Source organism: Pleurodeles waltl, chromosome 10 (genome assembly GCF_031143425.1).
Source record: "Pleurodeles waltl isolate 20211129_DDA chromosome 10, aPleWal1.hap1.20221129, whole genome shotgun sequence".
In the NCBI taxonomy this organism is placed as follows: domain Eukaryota; kingdom Metazoa; phylum Chordata; class Amphibia; order Caudata; family Salamandridae; genus Pleurodeles; species Pleurodeles waltl.
The window spans coordinates 554,116,372-554,135,915 of record NC_090449.1 but is presented as its reverse complement, the minus strand read 5'-3'; positions in this window follow the sequence as shown (position 1 = coordinate 554,135,915).

Here is a 19,544-nt window from a genome sequence, read left to right as displayed (position 1 = left end):
ACAGCTTCTAAGCGGTTCCAGGAAGAAGCAATGGCAGTGCAGGTTCAAATGGCTGGTCTGCATGGAAGTGCTCACAGGTGTGTGCAGTTTCAGTCTCTCACAAGTCCTGTAGGTGTGAATCAAGTTCAAAGGGTGGACAGTACCTTTCACATGGGAAGCAATGGACAGGTGATTAGAGGTCCTACAGACTACCAGGCAGTGCATTTGGAACTGAGGTCCATGCAGACAGATGAACTAGGACTATGGCATGCCATGCTAAAGAGGGAAGCACACTGGAGTCAGAATGTGAGTCTGGGTGTATGTAGATTAAGGATTATCAGGGTACAAATAGTCAGTTACAGGACCACCTAGAGAAGGGTGGGGAGAGACTGAATACATGCCTGTGGCAGAACTTATAACCTCTGATGGCATGCACAGGGCATGTCTTGTGAGCAATGCTTGTCATACCTGGGGCACTTGTGCTATCCATTTGCAGCTTATATGGACTTCTTGTCACATAAGCTCCTTGCAGAGATAGCTGGTGGTACACTTACTGCTGTCAAGGGTCTGGTCATACATTCCTGAAACCAATACAATAGCACATTCACTGCCTCATGTATGAAGCAGTTTTTTAACTTATGATTGATGGTGTCTTAGTTGTGTGCCATATGCTGTGATTAACCATGTTGCCAAAATGGATGTGTGCCATAGCTGTGATACTCTGATATTGCCCTTCAAATGTGAAATGAACAAGATATATGTCATTTACACTGTGTGTGAAGTTGGGTGTACATTAATACCCATCAAATGTGATGTGGCTTTTTCAGTAACCTAATTTGTGTTACTGCTCCATGAGGCTAAACTATGATTGTGATTCCTAGGGATCATGTGATGCATAAATAATTACTCAGACCATGATTTAGTGATTAAATGAGGTGGTTAATGACATATGGTAAGACAGTGTTGATGGTGACTATAGTTAAAAGAAGTTTTGTACAATGTGTTGTCTCCGACGCAATCCTGCTGCAGTGTTTGGATGGTCCCCCTCATGTTGATGGAACGCATCCTCCTCTTCAGGCATTTGTGGGTCAGGTTCATAGAGGGGAATGTTCCTCCTTACACATATGTTGTGCAGGATGGCACATTCAAAATGATCTTGCAGACCATTTCCGGTGAATATAAGAGGCTGCCTCTGGTGATGTCGAGGCACCTGAATCTTGACTTCAGGATGCCAAAAGTCCTCTCTACTATGGTGCGTGTCCTCCGCTGTGCCTCATTTTAGGCACCCTCTGATGCTGTGCTTGGGTTGGCAAATGGGGTCATGATCCATGGCTGGATCCCATATCCCTGATCGGCTGAAAGAGAAAATGAGTGAAAATGTTTTGATGGAGCTTGCACCATGATTATCACTTTGCACGGCAGTTGTTATCTTGTGTTGTCTGTGACTCGTCTGTGTTTGTGTTATTGTGTTGAATCCTAGGCTTCTAGGATGTACCATCAGCATTGGGTTGTTTCATTATCTAAACTGGTGTTTGGCTGATTAACCGAATATCAGCGGTATTTTTGTGCACTTGCAGTACATTGTGTACTCTCATGCATTATGTCATGTGAAGAGGTGTCCATGTGTCTTCACTGGGGGTGGCATGATACTTCCACACACAGAATCGATTCCACAGTGGTGGTTACACGGTTGCACTTCATGGCCTGAACATCCCATCCAATTCAACATATGCAATAGCATGTGGTAAACAACAGTGAGGGCCTTTGATTTGGCTAGGTGACAATGTACAACACATCTCCATAAGTTGGCAGCACTGAAGTGTTGATAATTGACAATGCACAAATATCCCATGTGTGACAAGTTCTTTGCAAACCTATTTTTGTGCCCTCACCAAGTTGGCTCATGTTCAAACGTGTACCTGCACTACTGAACCTGGTCCAGGTTACGTGGCTAACTTGGTTGTGGGGGTGAAGGTTTAATTGTCAGAAGGTCCATATGCCTGTATATCCGTTGTGTATATGTGTAATTGTCTCAATCCATATGTGTAGCAATGTGCACTTTGCAATATTGTCACATCAATATCTGTTCTTAGCACAGTCCACTTGCTTATTGGTAGCGGGCAATGTCAGCGCAGGAGTGATGAGAGATGTTGGTACAGTCTCAATGATTCCATGTCCCATTCATTAGAGTCATCATCATCATGCTATGTGTCTCATGGTGTTTGACCTGCAGCGAAACACATTACACACCCCTTACACAGTACGTATTGCTTGGAAGGGTGTGTGACTGAGTGTTATTGATGTGATGTTGGAAGGTTCATCTTCAAAGTTGTACTGCCAGTTAAGGCCATGTCATTGTCACTGTGTGGTTTTAAATTGGTCCCTTGTGTCTCTGGAGTGGCATATGTTGTTATTTGCATCTGTCATTTGTCCATAGGTGTGTATCCCATTGGGTCAGGATATCAAACATGACTAGCAGTGTCACAACCTCAGCGTCTTCCTGGCCATGTGTCAATGTAGTGGTGTATGTGTTGTGTGTCCTACAGGGCTGCTGTGCTGTGTGTGAATAAATAGGTTTCTGTACTTACCAACAAGTAGGCCATTTCCACATCGTCCATCCTGGAAGTGTTGATTGATGGTGCTGTGGCGGAAGATGAATGAATCATGTAGACTTCCAGGAACTTTGCCACAATGTTGGTGATCAATCCCCGGTGATCGACAATGGTCTGCACATTGATGGTGTGTATGTGCTTCCTGTTGCGGTATAGATGCTCGGTTGCAGCAGGTGCGCCATCCGTACATGTGTGCAGTCAATGGCACCAAGCACATGTGGGAAGCCGTTGATTTGGTAAAAGCCCAGTTTGGTCTCCTGCTGCTTCAGCTGTGTGTTGGGGAAGCTGATGTGGCGGGTGTGAGGGAGATAATGGCATCCAGTACCTTGAGTAAGAAGGCAGAGAAGTGAGATCCCGGCAACCAGGGCACCAATGGTTTGAAAAGAGCCACTTGCCAACATGTGGAGGACAGCTAGCAGTTTGGTCTCTGGTGGAATGGTGTGGGGTGTCTGCAAGCTGGGTGATCAATTATAATTAAATTAAATTAAAAAAATTACGATGTCAAGAAACACAACATTGTTTACAACAGTCACGGTTGTGTCAACAGGTTTCAGCCATAAATGAAGCCCATCACAAGTCAACTGCCTTAATTCTTAATTAAGACTATAGATTCCTACTACTGGCCCTAATCTATTAATACTGTTGGTCATGTGAGATGTACTTAACCATAGACACCACAGTGATTACACAACTAAGTATTATCATAATAATCCGTAAAAAAGCAACAAGTACCACATATCAATTAGTGTGGCACCCAAATGAAACTCTGCAGGCTAGAGGTTGTTGAATTCTAAAGTGCAGATAAAAGTTTAAAGGGTAGATGAAAATACTATTATACCCTATTATAAAGGGGAACCTGCCCCACAGAGGTGAGTATGTAATACCTCCTTGCTGTCACACGCTGATGAGCATGAAGAAATAGTGATAGCAAAAATTAGAGGTCTTGTTTTACTCCACAAGTACACACATTTTTAGGTTTGAGGAAAATTTGAGACCAACATTATTTTATTGTTCTCACTTTGTCAAGTTAAGTATTATCATGTGCAACAGAAATGGGCCCTGGCTACTGATTATTTTCAATACTTTTCATACTTTTCAGAAGGTGCCAAAGCTTCAGGGAGGTGAGGCCCATGTGACATCACAAGCATACTCCTATAGTGACTTCTCAGCAGCCTTGTTTGTACTCAATATGTGCCTGCTACTCCAGAATCATGGTGTAGACGCTTGCATTGCCGAGAGCCTGAGGAACTGCTTCAAAAAACTATGTGATCAGTCTCTAAAACAAGTTTTGTCCTTGCTATATCTCATGTCTATACATCATGAAAGTATGAATTGCATTAAAAAAAAAAAACCTCTGAGAAATAACCGGTTAGTAATACGATCTCAATCAGGCAGTTTTCAGTAAAAAAAAAAGAAAAGTATCAATACACAAGAGCTCCTGTGATAAAGTGATAAATTTTTCAGTTATAGTAGTCACAATCTGATATGGGATTGCATCTTTTTGAGATGTCACTTTGTGAGAAACTAGGTCTTTTTTTGCAGTGTCCCCCCACTTTTTGCCCCCATTTCTGACAACTAGATACTGTTTTTCATACTATGTGCGTTCCCAGGGCCGGTGCTCTGATTAAAAGTATATGCAAATTAGGCATAACTATAATTAGCATGGCAACCTACCTATAAGTCCCTATTATATGGTATGGCATGTAGGTTTAGAGGTCAAGCAGGTTTAATGCACTTAAGTGTGCACTGCTGTGGAGCCTGCTGTCAATTTAAAAGCCAGCCCTGCATTTCAGGCTACTTTAAAATTTAATGTATATGCAAATTTAACATTGGAATTAAAAGTACTTCCAAAGTCTCAAAAAAACTTATTTTTACATACAAGTCAATCCTAAGGTCTCCACTAAGTGCCCCTGAGGTAGGGTACCTTGTATCCATAAGCAGGGATATTATACAATATGTTTATATATGCCCTGGTGAGGAAAAAACTGCCAATTTAGTTATTTCCCATTGTAGTGAATTAGCTCCATAGGCCAACACAGGAATACTTCATTAAAGTATAACTACTGATAGAAAAGAGCTAACTCTGTGCCAACTTTAGATGCATTATAACTGACACAGAAAAGAAGTCATAGAACTTTCTTTCCTGTGAGCCAAAATCCAGCCTTCCAGCAGCTCTTCTCTGCTTGGCCAGCCTCTGCAAGGCTGAGCCAAGCTGCCTTATTGGGGTGTGAAGTGGCCTGCATTGAGACAATGGGACATCTGGTGGGTGGAGATGTGCAAGTTGCAGAGCAAAGGCAGAAAGGGGGCTAGGTAGCCAAACTGTCCTTCAAAGGGGGAATGACAGTTAGGACAGGACCCAGGGTCACCCCCACATCCTGCCACCCCAGTCACATGGGAGCCCAGTAATTAGGGGCCAGATGTAGCAAAAAAGCAAATTGCGACCCCTTCCCGTTTGCGACTGGGTTACCATCCACTTCAAGTGGATGGTAACTGCGATTTCATTTGCGTCCGCTTTCGCGGTCGCAAATGAAATTGCATAGTATTGCGAGTCGCAAATAGGAAGGGAACACCCCTTCCTATTTGCGAGTCGGAAATGCATTTCGCCGTTTGCGAGTCGCAATACCCTTCCTACATCTGGCCATAGGTTAGCAGAGGGGCTGGAGGGGGAGTGTTAGGGAGATTAGGCCACATCAGTGGGATGGCTTAGCACATCCTGACCCCTAGGAACAATTTTCTCTATCTTGTAACTACAAGGAGAAAAAAGACTTCCCTGCTGGAACCCTGGTCTGCACCAAAAAGGATTGCACTCTGGATGACTGCACCTCCACTGAGGAAGTACAGCTCTGAGGACATGGTCTGGCTTCAAGAAGTGAAGGAGTGGACTCCCTGACTGCAACAGGTTAACAGAGCTTCACATGCACCTTATCTATCAAGAAGACCCCAGCTGGACAGTCTCAAGTGGCCTTTTTAGGAGTTGGCCAGGTGTATTCTGGGAAACTTAGGGGGTCATTCTAACTCTGGCGGGCGGTGGAGGCCGCCCGCCAGAGTTCCCCCCTCCGAAATACCGCTCAGCGGTCAGTAGGGTATTCTAAGTTTTTCCCTGGGCTGGCGGGCGGTCGCCAAAAGACCGCCCGCCAGCCCAGGGAAAAACTCCCTTCCCACGAGGATGCCGGCTCGTAATCGAGCCGGCGGAGTGGGAAGGTGCGACGGGTGCTGTTGCACCCGTCGCGTATTTCACTGTCTGCCAAGCAGACAGTGAAATACTTGTAGGGGCCCTCTTACGGGGGCCCCTGCAGTGCCCATGCCAGTGGCATGGGCACTGCAGGGGCCCCCAGGGGCCCCGCGACCCCCCCTACCGCCATCCGGTTCCCGGCGGGCGGACCGCCGGGAACTGGATGGTGGTAGGGGGGGTCGGAATCCCCTCGGTGGCGCAGCTAGCTGCGCCGCCTTGGAGGATTCCAAAGGGCGGTGGTACACTGGCGGGAGACCGCCAGTGTTGCCGGTCCGACCGCGGCTTTACCGCCGCGGTCGGAATGCCCTTGGGAGCACCGCCGGCCTGTCGGCGGTGCTCCCGCCGACCCTGGCCCCGGCGGTCTTAGACCGCCGGGGTCAGAATGACCCCCATAGTCCCAACATCCCAAGGACCATCTCAGAGCTAGCTTCTAAACCCTTGGATTTGTGTTGTGGACTCCTCAAAGATCCCTGCCTGGAAACTACAAGAACAAGAAGGACTGCCCTGCTGGACCCTTGGATTGCACAAGAGAGGACTCCACTCTTAAGGACAGCACTTGCTGCACACTTTGGTCTTCAGCCCAAAAAGGACTTTTCCTGGCCTCTAAAGGATTCAGTAGTGGGCTCCCTGTAAGTGACAGGTGTAAAGGAGCTACCAAGAGTTACCTGTATCAACTCCTGCCAGAGGAACCCAGCTGGAGAGCGTTCAGTGGTCTTTTAAGGATTTGGCTAGGTGCACTGTGGGAATGGTAGTCCCAACATCCCAAGGACCAACTCAGAGTTTCTTGAACCATGGATTTTGGTTGTGGACTACTTTCCTGCATCAAGAAACACTTCTAAAAGAAAGTGTGAAAGTGTTCCATTGCAGGCAGCTGGAACTCGACCGTGTCCCGGTCCAGCATGCCCTAAATTAACCCTTTGAGCGCAATTTGCTTCTAGGCACTAGTTTTGCTTTGAATCTTTATTCATTTTGGTGTCATTTTACTCAGCAAAATATTTCCTATTTTTATAAATTGTTGTTGGAATGTTATTGTGTGTTGTGTTTTACTTATTTAATGTACTGGTGTTTTTAAATGTCTTACATACCTGGTTCCTAAGTTAAGCCTGCTTGCTTGTTGCCAGCAACCAAGGGTTGAGCAAGGGATTCATTTACTGACACATTGACTGGACCTAATGTTTTATTGTGGCTGTATTACAGTGATTGGAGCCAAGATAAAATAGGGAAAGCTATCTGCACGGAGTCACTCACAAAGTTAAAGCCCATCCAATACATATGCTTGTGTGTTCACCTGAGCTCATAGATTATTGTCATTAGTCCAGAAATATGGGTGTGAAGTCTGCACAGATAATTACAAACACAAGGAGGAGATAGAGGGATTATATTGTCCAGCACATGTCCCCAATCATAATTTAGCCATCCAACAAAGAGGTGCTGCTCTGAAAAATACATATAATCCTAGTTTGGTGTTGTGTAAGATTACAGGTCAGACTGAAGGTGGAAGCATAGATTCTCGGATACACGAGCCCTCACTCACCAAGGTAGCATGCTTCATCATCAGGCTGTGCTCCTCGCTGTGTGAGCACAGCAATGCCCAGCAGACCTCAACAAGGGCACTCTTTGCCCGAGATCTTATTATGGCACTAAACTTGCCAATAGGTAATGCCCTACTCAGAAAAGGGATGATAGACTGGGAAAAGGATTTAAAATTGGCTATGTCATCAATGAAAATACTATAGTTGTTTAAGATGACAACTTATGCCAAGATTAAAAAATAAAATAGGAACCTAAAAGAATATTAATGAATCCAGTGTTCTCAATATGTCAACATGTTTCTTGCCCTAAACAGATCCCTACAGAGAAAATGGCAATTCATCAGGACCAGGGAGTGGAACCCTAATCAATTTTTTTGACGCAAACTCGGTGTAAACCGAACTCCATATTTATATTTTGACGTTAAACACGTCTACCGTCAAAATATAGGGGTTTGCACCATTTGTTTGATGCATGCACCTACCTTGCGTCAATGAGATGCAAGGTAGGCGTTCCCATCTAAAAAATGGTGCAATCCCCATAGCCCCATATTGATCCCCCCGGCTTAAATGATGCACGGGTGGGAGGAGGGGCTAAATAATGGTGCAAAACTTGCTTTGCACCATTATTTAATGCCAGGGTTAGACCAGGCGTTAGGGGGCCTGTGAACTCATTTTCATGGTTAAACACCATGGAACGGGTCCACACGTGCCTTCCCCAAGCCCCAGGAACACCCCAACCAGAGGTACACCAGAGGATGGGGGGATCTCATCCAAGATAAGTAGAGTAAGTATTTTGTAATTTATTTATTTTTTGCCCTAACTTGGGGCCCCCTGCATGGCACAGGGTGCAATGGCCATGCCCAGGGGACATTTGTCCCCTGTGCTGGCCATCTGGGTGGTGGGCATGACTCCTGTCTTTCCTAAGACAGGAGTCATGTTTTTGGTGGTTGTGCGCCAGGAAATGGCACTAGTCTGGTTAGAGGCATAATCTTTGGACACACAACCCCCTTCTTCCCTAACGCCACCCCCACCCCCACCCCCACCCAGCTAGTGTCTTTTTTGAAGATGCTAGCCCAAGTTTAGCGCCGGCTTGCACCATTCCCTTACTATGGCACCTGGCTGGAGCTGTGGAATAGTGCAAGTCGATGCTATACCTTTTGCCGCAAAACTGTGTTTAAATCTGGCCCATAGTTTATTATCCTTTCATTGTTAAAGGCTTGCAGTGGCTGCTGCTGACGGGGGGGGGGGCGCTCTTCCGCCATGGCTGCCGCTCAGGCTGATATTGAGGTGGGGTTCTTCTTTTTCAATCTGCGTACTTTTTGTACCTAGATGTGGCTTGTGTGAGATTTCGTGTTAATTGTGTCATGATTTTCTATAAGATTTAAGGTGTTCCTCCACAGTGGGTGATTAGATGTCTCTGAATCGAGAATGGGAATGGATCGGGGTTGATACACATTTAGGGCAAAAATGGGGGAAAACTAGGTAGAGGCATTGCCTGTATTGTAATGGCAGAATTCTGCTAACCATATATTTGATTCAAAGGGTTGTTTTCCTTGGCATAAGAGCATAGATATTTTTCTAGCTCATGGTTGAAGGCTGACTTCGCCAGTCTGAATCGTATGATACGCCGTGGAAAGACATACAGTAATTTTTAACTTTTTACAGAACACTCAAAAAAATTGGGACATAAATTGTTTCCTCAATCAGAAATAATACTAGATAGTAAACCATGCCAGTCAGTCAAACGATCTTTATTTGCTACATTTCTGCAGCATTAAAACACAAGGAAAACCAAAATACATAGCTTAACTCATCACAAAAAACATAATTTAAGTACATACATCATAATGACACAAACTGATAGGGGGGTTCCCACTTACCTACAAACACTGACTCACTTTGACGTTTGAAGCTTCGCAACCCATTTGCTTACCTTGTAGCATAGTAGGCGAGGGAGTTGCCTGTAGGGTGACCAGACGTCCCAGATTTCCCTGGACAGTCCTGATTTTCAGAGGACTGTCCCGGCGTCCCGGCACTTTCCTAAATTAAAAAAAATGTCCCTGTTTTTGGAATAAAAATAAAGTGGTACTGTGCTCTCCTTTCAAGAAGGGCCTCTACAGTGATTTAATGCATTAACTGTTTCTTTCAGGCAGCACAGGAGGAGGTCAGCTCAGTGTTCGCAGCAGTGGGAAGAGAGAGCAAGGAGGAGGGTAAGGGCTCCAGTTTGCGAGCCTGTTACAGCTGTTATATAATTTAGCCCTTTGAATGTATGGGGTATATATATATATATATTTCTTTTCTACTAAAAAAACAAAGGGTACAGGGACATTGTAGTTAGGAAATAGAATTTAAAAAACCTTAGAAATTCACTGAAAAAGCCAAAGGTTACAGGGACATTATAGTTAGGTTCTGAATTCTATGTTTTTTTAAAATATAGTAATTTTCATTACTAAACATTAATCCAACCACCGTCGCGCACTGCCTTTGGCCGTGAACAGCAGCACTTGGAGGCCAACCCCCAATAAGCAACCAACCTTGCAATGTGCAAGGCCTTCGTCTGTGCACAGCAGGGGTTGCGCACAAGGCCACCCCTAGAGCCAGTCCCTTTGGCCAACCCTCCTAACCACCCAACGCTGCTCTGCACCCAGCCCTTTGGCCACGCGCTGCAGGAGCTGGTCGCAGCCTATATCTATAGGTGTGAGAATAGGTGTAAGAGGGTGTCTCTGGAGAAGAGAGTGGCTGTGAGCGTCTCTGTCTGGGTGTGAGAGTGTGTGCATCAGTGTCTTAGTGGGTGCGTCAGTGGCCACGCAGGTCTGTGAGTTGGTGCATGAGGTTGTCAGTGGGCCTGTGAGTGGGTGTATGAGAGTCTGAGTGGGTCTGTGAGTGGGTGTGTGAGTGTCTGAGTGGGTCTGAGAGTTGGTGTAGGAGGGTCTGAGTGTGTATGTGAGTGGGTGCATGAGGGTCTGAGTGGGTCTGTGGAGGGTGAGTAAGAGTCTGAGTGGGTGTGTGAGTGGGAGAAAGAAATTAAAAGAAAGAGAAAAAAGAGAATGAGAGGGAAATAGAGAGTTTTTAGGCTTTGATGGATGATATACTTAGAATGAGATATTTCCGCACAAATTGAAAAGAAAAATCTATTTGTCAATTAAAAACAGTAAGATCATGTTAAAGCTTGAACCTTAAACATTTGTACTTAAAACAAAAGGAGGGAAATGGACAGGGATACTCCTGGAGTTGAATCCTCAATGCTCAGTGTGAAGGTCGGTGAATATATATATATATATTTTTTTTTTAGCCCTATATAGGCTATCTGGGATCATGGGAGCGGGGATTCTCATGGCCTCCTCTGCGGTCCTTGACCATTTTTTAAATGTATTTTATTATATGCCCTTTACAGGCTATTTTGGATCACAGGGGGAGCCTCCAGGCCTCCCCCACAGTCCAATTGCATCAGCAAGCAGGCAGCTGCTTTTAACAGCAGCTGCCTGGTTGCTGGAGCACAGCTTCCAGCTATGTTTTGAGTGCAGGGAACAGAGATGAAAACTCTGCTTTCTGACAGCGGGATCTGTTTGACTGGTCCTGAAGTCAGAAAGCACAGTATTTGCTGTGACCAGGCTGCGGTTGTCAAAGCTACAGCCAAGCCACAGCAAATAGCTATGTTCTAGAGGTGGGCACCTCAGGACATAGCAGGAGCTAGCCCTAGGGTGTGGTGGTCCCCAGGGCCATCATCTGCTCCTCGAGGGGGATCACCCGGCCCACCTCCAACATGCAATGCCCCAGGGAGCTGGTGGTCCCCATGGGTAAAGGGTGCGAAATGGCCCCCCTTCCATTTCTTACAATTTGCCCCAGGAAGGCGGTGGTCCCCGCATGCATTTTTCTGAATGCTCTGGGGAGTGGGTGATCCCCAGGGAACAGGGGGCCAAGTGGCCCACCGCTCATATCTTAATATATCGCATCAGGGAGGTGGTTGTCCTCAGGGTTGTGAGGGAGGCCATCGGGCCTCCCCCACATAACAAAAGAATTTTGACCTGGTGATGTTGTGGTCCCTGGGGTGCAGGGGGGGCACACATCCCCCCACACACATGTTAATATATCATCCCTATGAGGTGGTGGTCCCCAGGCTGTGAGGGAAGCCATTGGGCTTTCCCCACACAATTAAAGCATTTTGCTCTGAGGAGGTGGTGGTCCCCAGGGCTGTGGGGGGCCAGGAGGCCTCCTCTATCACAAAAAACAATGCCTCCAGGGTCTGACCCACCTGGGGGTTATTAAAAAAACAAGTACGGAGCCCTTACTTTATTTTTATTTTTACAGGAAATTTGCAGTACTTTTTTTTTAATGCTTTTTTTAGCATTTTTGCTGGGACTCAGCTCAGGCCAAGTCCCAAGACCAAGATGGTGCCAACACTTCCTGGTTTGAATTGCTGGCAGTCAATCAGAGCTGTGCATTTCCCTGCACAAGCTCATCTTTTTTTGTAAATACTTCACGCCCTTAGATATACAAATTTGGATTTCCCTAAATTTTTCAAAATTGACTGAACGGATTTACACCAAATAATTGAAAGCACAATCTGCCTACTGAAAGCTATCTTTCTACCAAATTTGGTATAATTTCATCCATTGGTTTGGGCTGTAGACATGTCTAAAGGTCCTATAGGAATTAACATGGGAATAACAACTTTTTTTACCCACCCTTTTTCTTGGCCCCATCTTGACGGGTCACCCGAAACTTTCAGTGTGCAACAAGAATCACTGCAACACTTTTTTAAATACATTTTGTTAAGATTCGTCAAACGGTTCCAAAGATAAAGGCAAGTCAAAAAATGCTTTTTCTATGGAAATATGGTCCTAACTATAACTACCTAGTTGAGAAGGCCAATACGTATTATATATTCATATATATTCTTGCTATGCAAACATTAGGACAGGTCAGACATTAAAGTAAGAAAGACTTTAGTCCTAATTTTATGTCTGACCTGTCCCAGTTTTTGCTTCTCAAAATCTGGTCACCCTATTGCCTGGCTCTCATCCTGGTTGGTGGCCATTTTAGGTCAGGCACCACCGGTTTGAATTTTTATTTTGTGTTTTCACTTTTCATACTATTTAGTTGACGTTATTATTTTAATTTTGCATCTTTGTTCCCAGTAGCTCCTTCTGGGAAGGAAGCCTGCCAGTTAGGAGTCGGAGCAGCTGGTCTCCAGTTTGTATTTTGTTGCCCTCTTTGTTTCCTGGTTCTCAGCTTGGCTGGTCATGCCTCCTTGCAGGCAGGCTATTTAACCATGGGAGTTGCGTGGATGCAGCGGTTCCCACTTACCTTCAAACACTCCCTCACTTTGACGCTTGAAAATTCACTACCCATTTGTTTTCCTTGTAGTGCACTAGGTGCGGGGGTTGCCTGGCTCTCAAACCAGTTGGCAGCCATTTTAGGCCAAGCACCACTGGTTTAATGTTCATTTTATGCTTTCACTTTATACACTATTTAGTTTACAATATAATTTTAACTCTGCAACTTTGTTCCCAGTAGCAACTTCTGTGCGGTAGGCCTGCCAGGTAGGAGTCAGAGCAGCTGGGCTTTAGTTTGTTTTTTGTTGCCCTCTTTGTTTCCTGGCTCTGGGCTTGGCTGGACACACCCCCTTACAGGCAGGCTATTTAATCATGGGAGCTGCGCGGACACGCTGCTGGAGCACCGAAGGCGCACCTAAGGCAAACCAGTCAGTGCCCGTCTGCACCTGGATGGCACCAGGAGCCAGAACCCTTGCTAGTAAGAAGGCTAACCGTCAGTACAGTTCTACTGAGGAGATACGGTCACTTGCCCCAAAGTTGAATGAGTGGCTTCACTCAATAAATATTGGCAGGGGTGACAATATGCAATAAGTGTGGTTTTATCCTTAATGATTCAGAAGAGAAGGGAAATATTCTATCCACATGGCACAATGTTTTGCCATTAATTGCTGCTCTCTCCCCAAGCCTAAGGGTGAGATTTGGGACTTTCTTACAGATTATTGCCTGAGTGTGCTTTTTCTCTCTGTAACCTGGCTAACTGCTGCCTTAGCCCCTGATATTCTCACTGCAATACCCTCAGAATGTGCCATAGCAAGGCTAGACCGACAATCCCCGAAAGGAGGAGGGATCTCTCTGATTTTTAAACAGTGCTTACAGTGTATCTTTATCAAGATCAAAGTTGTGGGCAGTGAGGCTGCCTTCTTCATCCTAACCCTCTCCAGCAACTGTACCCTGGAGGGTTTACCTATTTATCGCCCATCCAGCCCTGCTGCTCAGTTTATAACTTCTTTGGCTGACCTCCACTCACCCTGCGCTATTCTAATTTTATTATTCTAGGTGATCTGAATCTACAGTTTGAAGATTCTTTGTGTCATAATGCCACAACTTTAGTGAATGACCTAGCAGCCTGTCACCTCTCCCAACTAGTGCACACCTCAACCCATAGGCTGGGACATACCATAGACCCTATTTATACTAACCCTCCTCGGGTGAGTGAAACCTCCCCAATACCTGTGGTTTGGTCAGACCATTTCATCCTTCCGTTTCAGATCAAGGTTGTCCCCCCCCCATTTCTCCTACAGGACATCAATACTTAGCAGAAAAGTGATCTAAAGTTACCTCAGACTCCTTAATTCAAGCACTAAAGGCCTTGTATCCCACCTTAAGGGACTGTGTTAGCTCCTCAGGTTCACAAATTGCCAACTGGATTACTAAAGACTTGGATGATCTGGCACCAGAATCACTGCACTCAACCGCTCGCTCAAAACCCTCGGCAGAGTGGTTTAATGTGGAGCTCTGAATTCATGAACAAATCTATAAGCAACTTGAGCATCAGTGGCACAGGAATTACAGTGCCATTGATAGAGTGCTCTAGGTAAGTGCCTTGAAAGACTACCTCAAGCACATCAAAGCCACTTGTTGTCAATTCTATGCTCAGAAAATTTAGCTGGTTCAGAACTCTGCATACAAGATTTTCACTATAGTGAATTCCTCATCCTCTTTAAGGTGTGTTTCTGCAATGTCTGTGCCCGTAACTGAGAACTGTGACCAGATCGCACATTTTTTTTCCTGACAAGGTAGCTAAGATTTATGCCACCTTATCTCAGAAATATAGGGAAGGAGGATGCCACAAATCTTGGTTTACCCTTACTGAGTTCCAAGAACGGCTGACCAAGTTCGAGACTCTGTCGCTGACTCTCTTGCACTGGGTCATAGCCAATGTTAAATCAGATGCACTGTCAGACCCTGCCACGTCCAAGATCTGCGAACGTGGTTATTGCTCCGGTTCTTTGTGACCTCTTGAACCTGTTCTTTAACATGGATCAGGTCCCCCTAAAATGGAAACATGCAACAGTTGTCCTCCTTCTGAAAGAGTCATTGCTCGACCCTAGGAAACCAGAAAACCTCAGACCCATTTCTCTCATTGCCTTTGTGTCCAAAGTAGCTGAAAAATAAGTAAACCAGCAGCTGATTCATTTTATTGACTCTAATGATTTGCTGCACAAGACATAGTTGGGCTTCCGCCCTCATTACAGCACTGAATATTCTCTATTTCTAGCCTCTGAGTCCTTTAAACACATTGCAGATGACAGCAATACCACTGATCTGATAATGTTGGATCTTAGCACAGCTTTTGATACCATGTCTCATGGCTTACTGTTGGAATGTCTGTGGTCCTATGGTATCGGTGGATCTGCTCTGAGATGGATAGCCTCCTTTCTTCAGAACTGTACCAACCAGGTAATTCAGCAGTCTTGTTCCTCTGAGATATTGCCACTGAAAAAAAGGGATGCCTCATGGCACTAACATCAATCCCAAGAGTAAAGAAAGTACGCTTGAGTGGCTGTTCTTCAAGGTTCTCAGCCCCTAAACTATGGCATTCTCTGCCACTCGATCCCAGGCAGGAAAACTTAGAGCCTGTCTTTTGTTAAAAGCTAAAGACCTGGCTCTTCCAACCCTCCTTAGATTAGAACTGGAGTTTCTGTTTATTTTTAGTAAGTGAACCTTAGCCTAATTAAAACAAAGCAATGCTGTACATTCTGGATGACGGATAATTATGGTTGAAGGCCCTCTTAGAAATGCACCAAATTATAGGCAATCACTATTGACTTGTGCTTGGCCACCTCCCATTTTTCCAACAAGGCCTCCTCCACACAAATGTGTTTGAAGATGGCCTTGTCTATACTCAGACATGTTTCTGGTGCAGCGAATAAGTCCTGGAGCCCAGTCTCCTCACAGTGAGACTTTACATGGGATAACCAACGAATATCTAGGGCAGCATGTGAATTCAAACAATCCTTTAAAACAAGTTTATTTAATACTGTTTCCTTCTGTATTCAGATGGAGTGCAAAAGCGAAAGGGCGCTAACTCAATTTTGTTCGTAACATATGGGGCACCCAATGCGTTGTGGAAAAAGGTAATAGAACAGAGTAGATGTACCGCCAATATGTTTTTCAGGAAGAAATTTTCCACCCGTTGGATTCTTTGCACATCCACCATGCCTCAAATGCCTGAACCATAAGTTGCAATCGCCACACATCCACTTGCATACATTGTTAAAAGCTCTCTCACTGGTTTAGATACTACATTTTTAGAAAAACTTTGAAGACCATTGATTGATTTCTCAAACATAGAAATCCTATTTGACAGCATAGATTTCTTTGTATATTTGCTATTGAACTGGATACCCAGGTAAGAAAATGAGGCAGCTTCACTTACTTTGATACTATCAATAAAATGAGCTAGTCTTTTCCTTGGGCGGCCCGCAAATCATAGTAAAAGTGTTTTTCTCATTTACTTTTAGGTGCAGATCCTGCATAAAAAACTATACCCTTGCAGCCCTCTCCCTGTTCTAGCAATTAAAACAATTAAAACTGCATCATCAGCATATAATAGAATAGGGAGAGGACGTGATCCAATGTATGGGGTATCCCTTGTTCAAATCTTTAAGGCTGTCTCCACTCTGTCCATGTACAGAGAAAATTAAAAAGGGGCATCCTTATCTAACGCCCCTTCTAATTTTAAAATACTCAGTAAATTAGTTTTTTGTGCCATACCGTACAAAGGGCCTAGCTTCACTATATAGTTGTCTAATAAAATTAATAATCCCCTCTTTTACTCCTCGCTTAGCCATAATGGACCAAAATGTGATATGCAGTCAGAAGCTCCTGATAGATCCATAAAGGAGAGAAATATTGAGCCCTTTTTGGCAACTGTATATTTCCTAAATAAGTATGCTCAGGTTCAAGCATTGGTCAATTGTACCCATCCCTTTTTTGAAGCCGTATTGGGTAATTCTTAAGATGTTATTCATATTAGCCCAGTCCTCCAATCTATGTAGGAAAGTTCGCCCCATGATCTTCACTGGAGAGTCTAGGAGGGATGTAGGCCTATAATTTCTTTGCAGTGATTTATCTCCTTTTTCAAAAATTGGGGTTATCACAGAATTCCTACAGGAATATGGTGGGCTGACCCTTGTAATAGCATTAACACACCTGCTGTCCTTCAGGGCCCTTTGCACCTTCCCTAATTGAAATACCCAAAGTATTACTCAGGTCCCGGGGCTCCCTTAGCCTACTTTCACTTGGGACCTGCATCAAAATCTAGTTAGAATATATCCTGGAAAATTTTCAACCCACTTAGCTTCTTGAAAATTAACTTCCATGGTTGGAAATGAGGATTCTCTAAAGTATTTATTACCCTCCAAAAGGACATGCTATCTTTTTGTGTGCTAGCCAGCGGAAGCGCCTCCCATGCTTCCTCTTTTATCTGTTTCTTCCTAACTACAAGTGCATTCTTGATTACTGGCACCACTCTGGGCTTGATACGTAAAGCTTTATGTAGCTCTGACAGGGCTTTAGTACAGTTAGAGTCAAGCCAACCCATAGTTGGGATACTAAACAGGTGGCTGTTACACCCAGAGACAGACTCATATTGGTCATCATATCAGAAAAGGCTGTTCTTATCTGTGCAGCGTCTGCTTCATGATCTAAACATATTGCCACCTCTGTCTTAGTATGGCACATAGTAGAAGAAAGGAAAGTTGTATGATCCACCATTTCCCATTTAATGAAATACCCATGTTTAGTTGGTAGAACTGGTTTAAATCCTATTTTGGGGCAGGATTTATTCTTTCCCTATAGACCCACCCTACATGTTAAAGAAGCATGATCACAATACCCTGTAAATTGAATCCCCAAACCTCCACACATGTGCTTAAATTCTCTGAAATCAAGATGTAATCAATCATTGAAGTACCCGCATTTCTCATAAAATTGGGAGCTAAATCTAATCCACTACCCCATGAAAAATTTAACATCCTGTGGTTTAATATTACCATTAGGTTATTTAATACCATTCCATAGTCGCCATGTCATAAATGGACTAAGGGATCCTCATTTATATCCAAAATCCCACAAACTGACGTTGCATACAATGAACAATGGTGGGCATTAAAGTCAACTGCCCATATTAGCTGTAAAGATTTAGAATGATTAGTGCACATAGTCTGAAAGGACACCTCCAGGGCTTTGATCACCTGAGATATGTGCCTGTCAAAGCAATTATTATTTAAATTGATTATTAGTAAATCCCATCCTTCAAGAACATCACACACCAGCAAGTGAAAAAAGGCTGAGTCACAAAAATTAACCACGTTCCAGGGAAGGTAATGATGATGTAGGTGACCCAACCACACTGGCCCTGGCTGCAGTTGATGGTTGACCCAGGGTGTGATAAGCCATATAACCATCAACACAAATGTTCCCAAGCTCCCAGGTTTCCTGTAGACAAATGAAATGATAATTTGCTATAATCTCCCACCAATAAGGCAGATCGTTTTCCTTAAGCATGCAATGTTCCATGAGAGGAGCCTAACTGTGTGAGTATTACATGATAGGAGCCTAACTGTGTGAGTATTACATGAGAGGAGCCTAACTGTGTGAATATTACTGTTGGTACAATCCAAATTAGTCATTTTGGCATTCCCCCAGATATTGGCTAAAACGTTCCCAGGGGCACTTGGTTTATGTCTTGGACAGGAACATCTGGCCATGCAATTTTGCTACGTGTTGTAAGAACAAATGTGTTGTAAGAACAAATTAGCTAACTTAGGGGCTATTGGTATTCCACATGCTGGAATGTTAAGGTGCATCATGATACGAAGTTCTAACACAACAAAAACGGTTTCGTAATTGTTATTCTTAGGGGAGATGTGTGATGAAATCCGTGGAGATGGAGTGCCATAGATACGATAGGTAGGGAATGTGCTTTAATAAACCTGCTGGTTTCTGGGAGTCACTTTTTGTCTATTAAAATGTTTCACAAGTGGTTACAAAAGATTTACAATATTTGTATACTTTTCCACCAAAAGGATCTTTTTAAAACGGCATACGTTTTGTTTATGCCGTGGTGCCTGGTTACAGGGGTATTATGAGTCCAATTCATGGCTTGCTCTTGTAAATCCCAGCCATCTGGGGTTGTCCATTATGTGAATTGCTTGATGGACAGTTTCCTCCAAGGACTCCGCAATAGCACCGGGGAGCATGTTGAAGCTGGCTGGTTATTACACCAGTTTCACACTCTGTAATCCTTTTTATGAATTCTCTACAGAAACTTCTGGTCTAAATAATGTGTCTGCCTTTCGATTCTTGTTCACAGGCTATAAAGTGATTTAAAAACAGATGTCTGAATGAAATAGCGATCATCAAAGTTGTCTTGGCGTTAGGGTCTATACTGATTTCAAAATCCGGAGAATCCTATAGTTGGTGTAGACAGTGACTGGGTGATGTGCTCCCACTAAATGCTGCCTCCAATCTAGTAGAGCTGCCTTTACCACTAAAAACTCTTTATCAAAAAGCATGTTAATAATTTCTGCGTCATTCACTTTTTGGAAACAAAATAGCTATTAGATGTAACTGTTGAGTGTTCCTATTCGCTGGGGCTAACACTGCACCAATGGCCACATTCGACGCATAAACTTTCGCATTCTGTCACGTCATAACATGGGAAACATTTTCTTTATTACAAAGGCAGCACGGACCAAGCCCCCTCAAATTCTTCTCAGCTCTACCAGATTTTTGTGGCACTGTAGCGATGGTATGAACCCAAAGAGAAGAAGTCAAGACCCAATAATAAACTAAAATAACCTAAAATAACAAAAAGAGAAACATGTTGCATGTCTCTCTGTTGAAA